This window comes from Elephas maximus, chromosome X (assembly GCF_024166365.1).
Source record: "Elephas maximus indicus isolate mEleMax1 chromosome X, mEleMax1 primary haplotype, whole genome shotgun sequence".
NCBI lineage: Eukaryota > Metazoa > Chordata > Mammalia > Proboscidea > Elephantidae > Elephas > Elephas maximus.
The window spans coordinates 86,920,721-86,934,734 of NC_064846.1; the positions used below are offsets into that span (position 1 = coordinate 86,920,721).

At 38.7% G+C, this 14,014-nt stretch overlaps 1 pseudogene; it reads right to left on the reverse strand.

Moving 5' to 3' along the window:
* Nucleotides 1-8,035: 8,035 nt before the first annotated feature.
* LOC126069059 (ATP synthase F(0) complex subunit B1, mitochondrial-like) lies at nt 8,036-8,808 on the reverse strand (annotated as a pseudogene).
* Between the last annotated feature and the right edge of the window lie 5,206 nt (nt 8,809-14,014).

A 14,014-nucleotide genomic window follows, 5' to 3' on the forward strand; every position in this document is an offset into this window, starting at 1 on the left:
GTATTCTGTTATGATCCTTTTTATTTCATTTGGGTCTGCTGTAATTTCCCCTGTCTCATTTCTTATGTGGATTGTTTGCTTCCTCTCCTGTTTTTCTTTTGTCAGTTTGGCCAGTGGTTTGTCAATTTCATCGATCTTTTCAAGGAGCTGACTTTTGGTCTTGTTGATTCTTTCTATTGTTTTTCTGTTGTCCGTTTCATTTATTTCTGCTCTAATCTTTGTTTTTTCCTTTCTTCTAGTGGATGTGTGCTTCTTTTGCTGTTCTCTTTCTGTTTGTTCAAGTTGTAGGGTAACATTTTGATTTTGGTCCATTCTTTTTTGATGTGTGTTTATAGCTATTAATTGACCTCTGAGCACTGCCTTTGCTGTGTCCCAAAGATTTGGTGTGATGTGTTTTTATTCTCATTTGCTTCTAGGAATTTTTCATTCCCTCTTTGATTTCTTCTGTTACCCAGTTGTTTTTAAGCAAGGTGTTATTCACTTTCCATTTAGTTGATTTTTTTCCTTGATTTCCCTGTTACTGATTTCTACTTTCATGGCCTTGTGATTAGAGAGAATATTTTGTATTATTTTGATGTTTTGAATTTTATTGGGGGTTGCTTTGTGGTCTCTTCTGGAGAATGTTCCATGTGCTTTAGAAAAGAATGTATACATTGCTGCTGTTGGGTGGAGTGTTCTGTGCATGTCTATGAGGTCAAGTTGGTTGAAAATTTCTAGAGGCTCTTAAATTTTATATCTAAACATTGTATAGCTTAATGTGTACTATGATTTTTTTATTGTGTTGGAAGTCCCTAGACTACCCCCAGGTTCCGTGATTTGCTAGGATGACTTGTAGGGCTCAGTATATAGATGTATTCATGTCTATCATTTATTATAGTGAAAGGGTACAGAGCAAAATCAACAAAGGAAGAAGGCTCACAGGGCAGTCTGGAGGAATCCAAATGCAGACTCCCAAGACTTCTCTCTCTGTGGAGTCATACAGGACACAGTTAATTTCTCCAGCAATGAATTGTGACAACATGTGTAGAATGTTGTCTACCAGGAAGCTCATCTGAGCCTAGGAGTCCAGATTTTTAACCATGGGCAGTCATGTAGCACATAACAAAATTCCAGACTCCCAGAAAGAAGTCGGGTGTTCAGCATAAGCCACATTGTTTGTACTAACAGCTTAGGCACAGGGAGCCACCTTTATCAATTCTGGGAATGGTGGGTACCCTCCCAAAATCTAAGTTCCTAGATGCCAGGTAAGTGTCAGCATTGCAAGTAGATCTTTCTAAGGATAACAGTCTCAGAATGCTGTATATTAATAGACCTATTTTTAGTATTTTATTACTTTAGATATTCATATATCTAATTTTTAAATTGAATCACTTTTAGTTTAATATTTTCGTATAGATAGGTGTTTTGAAAGGAGCCCTAGTGCTCAGTGGTTAAAGTGATTGACTGCTAACTGAAAGGTCAGTGGTTCAAAACCACCAGTGGCTCAGTGGGAGAAGGATGTGGCAGTCTGCTTCCGTAGAGATTTGCACCCTTGGAAACTCTAGCGGGTTGCTGTGAGTCGGAAAAGACTTGACAGCAGTGGGTTTGTTTGTTTGTTTTGGTAAGGTGTTTTGAAATAGTCTAAAAATGATTTTGTGGTGTCAAACCTCAGGCAAGCACAGCAGTATTCAAACTTGCAAATTAAGTATTCTACTATGTATAATCCTAATTACTATTTTTTTATGTGAGTAGTTGATGAATAAGGAGCAGTGCTTCCTGAGCATACGTCTAGTGCATTGTGATTCTACTCTTCTTGCTGCTACATATTTCTTGACAATTTTATTTTCATTTATCTTATGCTTTTACTTCCTACAAGTTTTTTACTTTTCATCCTCCTTTGACAGTTTATTTTTCCAGTCTATTATTTAGACATTTTAAAGCCATTTTCTATTGAAATCAACTCTCAAAGCATATGATTTTAAAATGTGTAAATCCATGCACTAAAATACGTTTTATATGGATCAAAAATAGAAACTCTTAAAAAATATAACCATATAAGTACTAGCAGAGAAAATCAGGGCAGGAACTTTTTTATTTATAATCTTGGAGTGGGGGATGCAAAATACAAAAACCCAGAAGAAAAAAAAAGACTGATACATTTGACTATGTTGAAAGAAAAGATTATAAATGTCTTAATTCCATAAAAAGTGAAAAGAAAAACAAAATACTAGATAAAGAATTTTTGTAGCAATACAACAGCATATATATATAATAATATAAGGAGCTCTTAAACCAATTAATTAGAAAAAGCCTAACCGTTTATTAAAATTCAGGCAAAGCATAGAAGTAGTTCACAGAAGAGTCTTTTAAACATAAAAAGGGTTGCCTCACTCAATATTTAAATGTTATAACTTTTAAAATACAAATTAAGATATAATATTTTATATTTATCAGATTTAGAGAGATCAAAAAGTTTAATGTGTTTTGTTATCGGGGACATGGGGAAACATGTACTTACACTGTGTTAGTGAGAATGAAAATTAGTACAACTTTAGAGGGCAATTTGGCAATGTCTATAAAAATTTTAAATGTGTGCACCCCTTAATATAGTAATTCTACTTCTAGAACTTTGTCCTAAGGATATATTTACGTATGTGTATGACTGTGCCTAGTATAATATCTGTAACATTATTTGCCATAATATAAAAAAAAACAAACCGAGTGCCGTTGAGTCGATTCTGACTCATAACGACCCTATAAAAAATAAATAAATACAAATAGAAATGACCTACATGCTCATCAATAACAAACTTGTTAAATAATGGAAGTACTATGTGGCCATTGGAAGGGATGAGATAAATCTATGTATTGAAATAGGGTACTGTTAAATGAGAAAAGCAAAATGCAGATTTCATTCATGCAACAATGCCCATTTTTCTACACTCTTGCCAACACTGGGTATTAAAAAAAAAAAACTTTAATTTTTGCCAATCTGAATGGCAAAACAGGCATTTTGTTGTTTTGATTGCATTTCTTTAATTGTGGATGAGCTCGATCATCTGTTTTCATGATTGGACATTTGTATTACTTTTGCTATGAGCTACTTGTTCATAACCTTTTCTTGTTTTTCTATTGTATTTTTCATTTTTTCCTAACTGATTTGTGTGAGAATCATAAACTTCATGATCATAAAAAAATGTAGTCCTGTAAGTCCTCTATTTAACTCTTGCCCTCCTCACTCATAGCAAATTATGTTGCCTTCTATTTTGAAAAATTTGAGGCATCAGAAGTACCTCCATTTCCCAATGCTCCGTTTCATCTGAGGCCTGCCCTTACCTCTCCCACAACTAATCTGCATCCATATCTGTGTTTGCTTTTTTCCTCCTTTCAAAAGTTAATCTGTGATTTCTTTTACCTTCCTTTTGCCCAGGCTCTTTACCTCATCACGTTTTTCCTCTTCTGAGCCTTTGCTTCATGAGTTATCTCCTCTCTACCCTCCTGTCTTCTACCTCCCTATCTTCACTGGCTTCAAATATAAACATGCTTTCAGGTTTCTTTAATCCTAAAAAGCCTGTGCTTTGACCCTGGATATCCTTCTAGTTTTCATATGACATCTCCTTCTCTTCTCCCGCAAACTCCTGTAGAGAGTAGTCCACACTGATTATCTTTATTCCTCCCCTCTCACTAACTTCTCAGACCAAACCTATGCCACTGCTCCTACTTTCTTAAAACTGCACTTCAAGAAAGTCATAGTGACCTCCTGTTTGTCAATTCCAAAGGCTAATTTTCAATGCTTTTTGTGCTAAATTTGATACCAGTGATTATTCTCTCCTTGAAACTTCCGACTTGGCCTCTGTGACATTGCATATTTTGGGCTCCCCCACTACCTCTCTGACCATCACTTCTCAATTTCCTTTGTAGGTTTCTCTTCCTCTGTATCCCTCATAAAGATTGTTGTCCTTCTTCTCCCTCTCTACACTCTCTTATCTTCTGTGCTGTTACTAACTGTATACTGATGACTACCAAATCTGTTCTCTCTCTTGAACATCAGACTATCCAACATCAGAATATCCAACTACATACTGGGAATACCTACTGTGGAAATACCGCAGTTAACTTAACAAGTCCAGAATGAAGTTCATCATTATCCTCTCCCTCCCTAAATCCTAATTTGTGTCCAGTCATAATTGGCCAATGAGAAAAATTGAAAGAGGGGACAGCAAAGATACAAAAGTGTTTCAGGAACTACAAGTTGTTTAGTATTGTAGGGAGATAAAGCTAGACAGGAGAGCAGATTATGACAAACTTTGTATGACATGGAAAAAGAGTTTATTTCATCCTGAGGATGATGGGAAAGCAGTGGGGGAAAAATGAGCATGAAAATTACATGGAGAAAATACATAGGTTAGACATTTTGGAAAAAGCAAGTTATGGCAGGCGTCTACAAACTACAGACGGTCGATCAGATCCAGCCCCACAGAACACAGCTACAGCAGCAGAGTTGAGTAGTTGCCACAGAGACCAGATGACCTGCAGAGCCTAAAATATTTACTATCTGGCCCTTCACAGAAAATATTTGCTGATCCATGAGTTACAGAGCTTTGAAGTTTGCTGGCAAGGAGGTTTTTGTAATAGTCCAGGCAAAAATAATGAGCTGCTTCTGTTAGGGCAGTACTGGTAGAGATGGAAAGAAAGTGATGGATTTAAAAGATACGAAGGTGGTAGAATACATATTTGACATAATGATGTAATGATGACTCTCAGACTTTTGGCCTGAACATATGGGTGTTTAGTTGCCATTTTCTAAAATTTAAAACACTGGAGTACGATCAGGTTACGATGAGGTATTAATGTACATGGGGGTGGATATCAAGCTTTTGTTTTTAAATATTAAGTTTGAGATGCTTAATACCGTTTGAATGTAAAGGGTAAGATGAAGGAGTGGTCAGGGATAACTCTGATTTCTAGCTTGGACAGCTGATTAGTTGGTGGTATGTTCCTTGAAAGGAACCCTGTTGGCACAACAATTAAGTGCTCAGCTGCTAATGGAGAGGTTGGTGGTTCAAACCCTCCAGTGGCTCCTTGGGGGAAAAGACTTTGCAATCTGTTTCCATAAAGATTACTGCTTGGGAAACCCTATGGGGCAGTTCTGCTCTGTCCTGTAGGGTCTCTATGAGTCAGAATCAACTCAACAGCACACAGTAACAACAACATGTTCCCTGAGATGGTGAGATATCAGAAAGTGATCAAGTTGTTGGGGAAAACATTGAACTTTTGATATGCTGAGTGAGAGGTTCTTGTCCTGATTCGGTGGTCTAGTAGGAAATTTAACCTTTGGTTCTGGAGCTTAGGAGATTGACTTGATCTAGAAATACCAGATAGGAGAGTCCTAAGTGAATAATTTTAGAATGGGCATGGGAGATGAGAGTAAGGAGTGAGGACCACACCAGTTTGAAGAAGCCTACTTGGATAATAATCCAAACCAAAAAACCCAGTGCCATCAAGTCAATTCCAACTCATAGCGACCCTATAGGACAGAGTAGAATTGCCCCATACAGTTTCCAAGGAGCGCTTGCCGGATTCGAACTGCCGACCCTTTCGTTAGCAGCCGTAGCACTTAACCACTACACCACCAGGGTTTCCAACTTGGGCGATAATATCAGTGTTTAATACGAAGAGGTAACAGAAGTGGGGGAGGGGAGGTGGCAGAGGAGGAACCAACAAAAATAAAAAAGGAACAACTAGAGAAGTAGGAAGAAGGAGAACCAGGAGTGAAAGAGGTATGGTAGAAGTCTAGGGAGAAGAGAAATTCAGGAAAAAAATGGTTGGCAAGGCAAAATATAGCAAGTAAGATGAAGTTTGAAAATTATCTGTTGGGTTTGGCCAGTTGAATGATAGTGATAACCTTCGCAAGAGCTAGTTTGATGGAGTGGGGGAGGCAAGCTGAGGTGTGAATGAGAGGGAAGAACGTGAAGATAGAGATCCTCATTGTCCTTATTTTTTTTAATTGTGCTTTAAGTGAAAGTTTACAATTCAAGTCAGTTTCCCATACAAAAACTTATACACACATTGTTGTGTGACCCTAGTTGCTGTCCCTATAATGTGACAGCACACACCTTCTCTCCACCCTGTATTTCCCGTGTCCATTCAACCAGCTCCTTTCCCCCCATGCCTTCTCATCTCCCCTCCAGACAGGAGCTACCCACATAGTCTCATGTGTCTACTTGAGCCAAGAAGCTCAATCCTCACCAATATCATTTTCTGTGTTATAGTCTAGCCCAATCCCTGTCTGAAGAGTTAGCTTCGGGAATGGTTCCAGTCTTGGGCTAACAAAGGGTCCAGGGGCCATGGCCTCTGGGGTCCCTCCAGTCTCAGTCATACTATTAAGTCTTGTCTTTTACAATAATTTGAGTTATGCATTCCACTTTTTCCTGCTCCATCAGGGATTCTCTGTTGTGTTCCCTGTCAGTGCAGTTATTGGTGGTAGCTGGGCACCATCTAGTTCTTGTGGTCTCAGGATGATAGAGTCTGGTTTTTGTGGCCCTTTCTTTCTCTTGGGCTTATATTTTCCTTGTATCTTTGGTGTTCTTCATTCTCCTATGCTCCAGGTGGGTTGAGACCAATTGATGCATCTTAGATAGCTGCTTGCTATCTTTTAAGACCCCACTCATTGTCCTTACTTCTTCCTTGTGCTCCAGTATTCATCTATCTGGCTATCCTTTTGCCATCTCTGCTTGGGTATCTAATAGGCATCTCAAACCTAATATTTTCCAAAACAAGAATATTTGATTTCTACCCCCACAGGCACTAAAACAAAATCATAATCTGTTCTTGCTCCAGTGTTTTATATTTAGTAAATGACAACCAAATACCCATTTATTCAGGCAAGAAGCCTGGGGGTCATGATTACTTATTACTTTATTCCACATCTAGTCCATGGCAAGTCTACCTTCAAAATATATCCTGAACCTGACCAGTTCTCACTACCTCCATTCCTAATACCTTAAGCCAAATTACATCATCTCTTGCCTGTCCTTGGTCTCTCAGCTGTTTCCCCTGCTTCCACCATTGCCCATTATAGCCAGTTCTTTACCCAGCAGCCAGAGTTATCACTTTAAAAAGTAAATCGTGAGCATGTCATTCTCCTGTTTAGAGCCCTCCCATGGCTTCCCAACACACCTAAAACCAAATCCTTACCATTACCTACAAGGCTGTATATAATCTGGCCCCTGCTTTCTCCTCTCAAGCCTCCTCTCGTACTGCTCTTCCCCTTAATCACTCAGCTCCAGCACACACTGGACTTCTCATTTTTCTTAGAGCACAGTCAGCTTGATGCTGCCTTGAGAACTTTGCATTAGCTTTTTCCTCTGCCTGGACACACCTTTGTGGGGCTAGTTCCTTTTCTCCATTCAGTTCTCAGCTTAAATATCATTTCCTCAAGTGACTCTTCCTCACTATCTAGCCTAAAATATTCCATCTACCCTATTACCCTATTAGACTGTCCTATTTTATTTCATTAAAGCACTTATCACTGCCTAATGCAGTTTCTTTGTTTATTCATTTTTTATTTGTCTTCTTCCACCAGTAGAGACTTTGTCTTATTCAATGCTGTATCCCCATTGACTGATACATAATGGGCATTCAGTAAATGTTTGGTGAATGGATAACTGACTTACTCTCCTTGTCACTACTTACATTGTGAGCATTTCCCCATGTCATTAGCTATTTTCTAGAATTTTTAAAAAATAATAAAATAGTATTCTGCCATAGTAACATGGATGTACTATAACATATTAAATGATTTTTTCTATTGATATCTAGATGATACCTAATTCTTTTTTTGTTTGCTATTTTAAATGCTACAGTAACGTTTACTCTTTTTTTTTTAAACTGGCCGGTGATTGTGTTTTGTTCTCTCAGTATATCAAACTCAAACTTCATTTTTAGTTAAGATAAACTGTAACTTCAGGAGACAGCAATATACAAAGAACGATTTTGTCACATAGACTATTTTTCATTCAGCTGTTTCTAGCTGTCTCAATTGGGACAGATACATTTACATAACTGGCTGTATCTGAGCCTTCTTTGCAAGCAGCTGTAGATCTTCAATGCACTTGGCAATTGTCTCCGTCTACTGCTGTGTAGAGATACTCTGTACCACGCTGTTCTCTACCCTGTTTATCATGTGCTCTTGTTCCTTTTGATGCATCAGGTTCTGCACAGAGATCTGATAGTGCAGCCAAATTTTTTACCTCCTTGTATATTCTGTGCAGATGTTCCTGGTAAGTAACCTCCAAAGCCATAGCAATATTATTCCTCTGAACATTAAAAAGGTAATGGAGTTTCTGAGCCAGTGCCTGCTGTGCCTTCTCAAAATCATTTGCATCTTGGATGTTTTTGATGGAAGTCTTCTTCACCTCTTCTAGTTTGGTAATTTTTTCCACATTGATTTTATCAGCGAATTGTCCAACAGAAGCACCATATTTTTTAATTCCGTAGATGAGCAGCCCTATTGTTGATATGGGAGAGATGGTTTCTGGGGGTAATCACATAAGTTTTTTTGGACAGGAAATATAAGATAAGCCCAGTTCCAAGCATGCAGGGTCCTGTGACACCAGTTTTAGGATAAAGTAACTGGAAGAATTCCTCAGGGATCAGCCCAAAGTGAACTTTTCCTCCACGTTCAGGAAGAGGTGGTACAGGTGCAAGACTTGGCTGCCCTGTGTGAAAGATCTTTGTTGCCTGTAATACCCCTGGACCTAGAAGGGCTGCGTTCTTCAGAGAGGGGAATGCTGTGGTGACGGCAGAAAGTACCATCCATGACAACATGGTCAGGGAGGGTCCAGGTGCAGTCGTAGCATCCTTGTGACCCCCAGTAGTGTTCATTCTTTTATCTGTGTAGTTGTCTCTGATTATGTCCTTACAATGAATTCCTATAAGTACAATTGCTAGGTCAGAGAGTATGTTTTCATGCTTTTAACATTTTGCCAAGTTGTCTAATTTAAAAGAGATTTAAGAGCATCAACACGACTAGGTAATAGATTATAATGTATTCCCCTAATCCATCTATTCTTCCACTCTCTTAAATGACAATTTTATACCTTTCCCACTTTCTTTAAACATTAAGATACCCCTCTCCTGGAGGCACGGCCAAGATGGCGGAGCAGTCAGATGCTTCCAGTGACCCCTCTTAAAGACCCGAAAAAAAAAAAGTGAAACAATTATATTTATGACAAGCTAGGAGCCCTGAACATCAAAGGCAAAGTTAGAAAATGGACTGAGTGGCAGGGGCAGAGAGAGATGATGGTTCAGAAGCGGAGAGGAGTTACCAGACCTGAATCACCAGGAACCCTCAGGCACCATTCCCTGGAGCAACCACGGTGAGGCTGGCGGTAGTGTTCCTGACCTGGTTTCCTCAGGGAGAGACAGCGAGCTGCACAGCGTACTCACACCCCTAGAACCAGAGAAGAACGGCGCTCTCGGCAAAAGCTAAGTACTTGCGTTTATTTTGCCATGCCCCCAGCCCCCAAGCTGGCTTCAGTGGCTATCAATTTCCCTGGGCCTGAGATAGGCCCTGCTACGTGCCCTGAGCCATTCTCCTGGCCTTGGAGAAGGAATAAATTCACAATTGGGGAAAAGATAATCTGCCAGCTCCACTAAGCTGGAGAGCTCAGGACAGAAGTGGCTCCTGTCTAGGCATAAATGGTCCATGGACTTTGCATACTTTTCCGCCCTGCATGGACCTTGGACCTGTGTGAGTATTTCAGAAGAATAGGCCCTTGTTGGCAGACTGCAACTGTTTCAGCTGTGTAGTGGAGAGGTGGATGTTTGACGTTTGCCACTGCTTTGCCTATTAAACACGGTCCTCACCTACCCACATCAGGGGCCTAAGGATTGGTGGCTCCACCCACATCACCTAGACGCCCGCGACAGGGGTCCAAAGATAAGTGCTACCTTCCAGTCCTTACAACCAAAAGCATTGGGTGCCTATGGTCCATTTGCAGAATCCACCCACCTGTACACTCTAGGGAATAGGGATGCACTTTCCTCACAGACACTTGGAATGGTTGTCAGTCCTCTGCCTTGTTCAGAGCGTGACCCCCTGTTGCACCCAGATACCTGTGCCTACACCAATCACCCCTACCTCTCTAAGACTGTAGGACAGAGCCTGTACCACACACTTGATAATCAATTACCTGGACACCTGAGCTGAAAGCATACAAGAAAAGTGAATGGACTCCTAGACTCATATACCTGATAACAGCTCTAGCCATCTGGTGACAGGATGTTAGAGCTTCAAAGGTGAAAATAATCAAGCTAGCTCACTCAAGCAGCCTATTTGGGCATATCAAAACAAAACACAGCAAGAAGCTAGGATACAGTAAGCAAACATAAAATAAACTAATACGGTAACTTATAGATGGCTCAGAGACAACAGTCAATATCAAATCACATAAAGAAGCAGACCATGATCACTTCAACAAGCTCTCAAAACAACAAACCAAGGAATCTTCTCAATGAAGGTGTCTTCCTGGAATTACCAGATGCAGAATACAAAAGATTAATATACAGAACTCTTCAAGACATCAAGAACGAGATAAGGAAGGAGATCTGGCAATACGCAGAACAAGCCGAGGAACACACAGATAAAGTAGTTGAAGAAATTAAAAAGGTTATTCAAGAACATGATGAAAAATTTAATGAGCTGCAAGAATCCATAGAGAGACAGCAATCAGAAAAACAGAAGATTAACAATAAAATTACAGAATTAGACAATTCCATAGAAAGTCAGAGGAGAAGAATTGAGGAAGTGTAAGGGAGAAATAGTGAGACTGAAGATAAAGTACTTGGCACCAATATATTTGAAGAAAACTCAGATAAAAGAATTTTAAAAAAATGAAGAAACCCTAACAATCATGTAACCTATGAGTGATTGGAGTACCAGAACAGGGAGGCATAACAGAAAATACAGAGAGAACTGCTGAAGATTTGTTGGCAGAAAACTTCCCTGATATCGTGAAAGATGAGAAGATATCTATCCAAGATGCTCATCGAACTCCACATAAGGTAGATCTCAAAAGAAAGTCACCAAGACATATCATAATTAAACTTGTCAAAAAGAGAATTTTAAGAGTGGCTAGGGATAAATGATGGAAACCCTGTGCGGCAGTTCTACTCTGTCCTGTAGGGTCGCTATGAGTCAGAATAGACTCGATGGCAGTGGGTTTGGTTTGTGTTGGTTGGTTAGGGATAAATGAAAAGTCAGCTACAAAGGAGAGTCAATAAGAATAAGCTCGTAATACTCAGCAGAAACCGTGCAGGCAAGAAGGCAATGGGATGACTTATTTAAAGCATTGAAGGAAAAAAAGTTGCCAGCCAAGACTCATATATTCAGCAAAACTGTCTCTCAAATATGAGGGTGAAATTAGGACGTTTCCAGATAAACAGAAGTTTAGGGAATTCGTAAAAACCAAGCCAAAACTACAAGAAATACTAAAGGGACTTCTCTGGTTAGAAAATCAATCAACCCTAGACAAGAACACAGGACAGAGCAATCAGATGTCAGCCCAGATAGGGGAATCACAAAAATTAATCAACATAAAAAAAAACACTCAAAACTGGGAAACAGCGATGTCATTATGTAAAAGAAATGTAGTCGTAGCTCTTTCATATGCAGAGGAAGTCAAGGTGATATAAAGAAATAAAAGTTAGTTTTAAACTTAGAAAAATAGGGGTAAATATTAAGGTAACCAAAAAGGAGACTAACAGTCCTACTCATCAAAATAAAATACAAGAAAAAAATAAAGACTCAGCAGAAACAAAAGCAGCATCAACAAATAAGAGGAAATGATAATATATAAACTACTCAGCACAAAAAATTAAGTGGGAAAAGGAAACTGTGAACAACACATAGAAAAAAAATATCAAAATGACAGCACTAAACTCATACCTATCCATAATTACACTGAATGTAAATGGACTAAATGCACCAATAAAGAGAGAGTGGCAGAATGGATTTAAAAAACGCGATCAGTCTATATGCTGCCTACAAGAGACCCACCTTAGAGCCACAAACAAACTGAAACAGGATAGAAAAAATATATCAACGAAACAACAATCAAAAAAGAACAGGAGTGGCAATATGAATTTCTTATAAAATAGAGTTTAACGTTAAATCCACCACAAAGGAAAGACACCACAAAAAAGAAAGTACAGATCTATATCCCTCATGAAATTAGATGTAAAAATCCTCAATAAAATTCTAGCCATTAGAGTTCAACAACATATCAAAAAAATAATGCACCATGACCGAGTGGGATTCATACCAGGTATGCAGGGATGGTTCAACATTAGAAAAATTATTGCTGTAATTCATCATACAAATAAAAGACAACCACATGATCTCATCAATTGATGCAGAAAAGGCATTTGACAAAGTTCAACACCCATTCATGATAAAACCTCTCAGGAAAATATGAACAGAAGAGACATTCCTCAACATAATAAAGGGCATTTATATAAAGCCAGCAGCCAACATCATCCTAAATGGAGAGAGTCTGAAAGCATTTCCCTTGAGAAAGGAAACAGACAAGGATGCCCTTTATCACCACTCTTATTCAACATTGTGCTGGAGGTCCTAGCCAGAGCAATTAGGCTAGATAAAGAAATAAAGGGCATCCAGATTGGCAAGGAAGAAGTAAAAGTATCTCTATTTGCAGATGACATGATCTTATACACAGAAAATCCTAAAAAATCCTCAAGAAAACTACTGAAACTCATAGAAGAGTTCAGCAGATTATCAGGATACAAGATAAACATACAAAAATCAGTTGGATTCCTCTACACCAACAAAGAGAACATCAAAGAGGAAATCGCCAAATCAATACCATTTACGGTAGCCCTCAAGAAAATAAAATACTTAGGAATAAATCTAACCAGGGATGTAAAAGACCTATACAAAGAAAACTACAAGACACTACTGCAAGAAACCAAAAGAGACCTACATAAGTGGAAAAACATACCTTGCTCATGGACAAAAAGACTTAACGTAAAAATGTCTATTCTACCAAAAGCAACCTATAGATACAATTCAATTCCAATCCAAATTCCAACGACATTTTTTAATGAGATGGAGAAACAAATCTCCAACGTCATATGGAAGGGAAAGAGGCCCTGGATAAGTAAAGCATTACAGAAAAAGAAGTGTAAAGTGGGAGGCCTCACACTGCCTGATTTTAGAGCCCATTATACCACCATAGTAGTCAAAACAGCCTGGTATTTGTACAACAACAGATACATAGACCAATGGTACAGAATTGAGAATCCAGACATAAATCCATCCACATATAAGCAGCTGATATTTGACAAAGGCCCAAAGTTCATTAAATGGGGAAAAGACAGTCTCTTTAACAAATGATGCTGGCACAACTGGATATCCATCTGCAAAAAAAATGAAACAAGAGCCAAACCTCACACCATGCACAAAAACTAACTCAAATTGGATCAAAGACCTAAATATAAAATCTAAAACTCTGAAGAAGATGGAAGAAAAAAATAGGGACAATGCTAGGAGCCCTAATACATGGCGTAAACACTATACAAAAGATTACTAACAATGCACAAACACCAGAAGAGAAACTAGATACCTGGGAGTTCCTAAAACTCAAACACCTATGCTCATCCAAAGACTTCACCAAAAGAGTAAAAAGATTACCTACAGACTGGGAAAAAGTTCTTAGGTATGATATTTCCGATCAGTGTCTGATCTCTAAAATCTACATGATCCTGCAAAAACTCAACAACAAAAAGACAAATAACCCAATTAGAAAATCTTCAAAGGATATGAGCAGAGACTTCACTAAAGATGACATTCAGGTAGCTAACAGATACATGAGGAAATGCTCATGATCATTAGCCATTAGAGAAATGCAAATCAAAACTACAATGAGATTCAATCTCACTCCAACAAGGCTGGCATTAATCCAGAAAACACAGAATAATAAATGTTGGAGAGGTTGTGAAGAGACTGGAACAC